The 1101-nt window shown below is 62.9% G+C and overlaps 1 long non-coding RNA gene across 1 annotated transcript in view; it reads right to left on the bottom strand.

Annotated features, from left to right (window-relative positions):
* Positions 1-2: 2 nt before the first annotated feature.
* LOC112548846 overlaps positions 3-1101 on the bottom strand; it is a 1692-nt gene continuing 593 nt past the window's right edge. The window contains exons 2-3 of the long non-coding RNA XR_003092391.1: positions 435-486; positions 3-76 (exon numbers count right to left, since the gene is read on the bottom strand). This is a non-coding gene — a long non-coding RNA (uncharacterized LOC112548846). The remainder of the gene's footprint in view (positions 77-434; positions 487-1101) is intronic.

Here is a 1101-nt window from a genome sequence, read left to right as displayed (position 1 = left end):
TGTACACCCGCAGCGCCCTTAATGGTGGGGAGCCTGTCTGCTGCCCGCCTGCCTGCGCCCAGGGTGGCATCTGGTGCTGAGGGGAGACGAGGGCTGAGCATCAGGCAGGGGGGACTGAGCACCGCTGTGAGGACGGGGGACCCAGAGCCCATGTGGCCCCCCCTGCAAGGGAGCAGAGGGTAGCAGGGGCAAGACTCGGGCAGGGGCAGGGGTAGGGCCAGGACTGGGGCAGAGGGAGGGGCGCTGGGGGGCCAATCCTGCTCCCCCTCCCCAGGACCTGGCTGGTGCGGAGCAGGGGTCTGTGCAGGTTGGCCCTGGCACAGCCGGGCTTGGCCTGCCAGGCAAACCCTGCCGGGAGGGGAGGTGATGCGGGTGTGAAGCCTCCCGTGCCGCCCACCCCCATTGGTGCCGTGGGGGCCGTGCCCAGCCCTCACCCGGGGTGCTGGGGCGCAGGCGCAGCGGTGGCAGCTTCTCGCGCCGCAGCATCTGCAACAAACACAGCCCTGAGCTGCAGGAGGGCGAGAGGAGCCGGGCTGGCGAGAGCAGGGACGAGGCCCGGGGCCGCGTCCTGGGCCTGGCACAGCCTGAGCCCCTGCCCCACCTCGCCCCATCGCCCACAAGTGCCCGTGACGGGCCCGTGGGTGTCCCCGGTGCTGCCCACGGCTGCGCGAGAACGGGCACTCACGGCTCCCGCAGGTGTGCGCTCCCGCTGCTCGGGTGGGGAACTACAGGAAACTACCTACCTACCTACCTACCTGAGTACACTACTGAACTACTGGACTAAGGAACTAATTACCTAACTGTCTAACTAACATAGGAACTAGCGATCTATCTAACCAACAAAGTAACTACCTAACGAACTAACTACTGAACTAACAAACTATTGAACTACTGAACTAAGTAACTATCTATCAAATTAACTAACTACCTAACAAATCAATAAACTAATGAACTATCAGACTAACAAGGGAACAAACCAACTAACAGCGAATCAACTAACTCCGCAGACACTACCGACTGGGACGTGCGACTGGCTGCGGGGACGCCACGCGCGCACTGGGCGGAGCCCGGCCGACAGTTAGGCTGGGGGGTGTGATGTCA

This window comes from Alligator sinensis, unplaced genomic scaffold (assembly GCF_000455745.1).
Source record: "Alligator sinensis unplaced genomic scaffold, ASM45574v1 scaffold1731_1, whole genome shotgun sequence".
Taxonomy (NCBI): Eukaryota; Metazoa; Chordata; order Crocodylia; family Alligatoridae; genus Alligator; species Alligator sinensis.
Note: the sequence above shows the minus strand (reverse complement) of the source record. Positions and strands in the feature narration are given on the sequence as shown.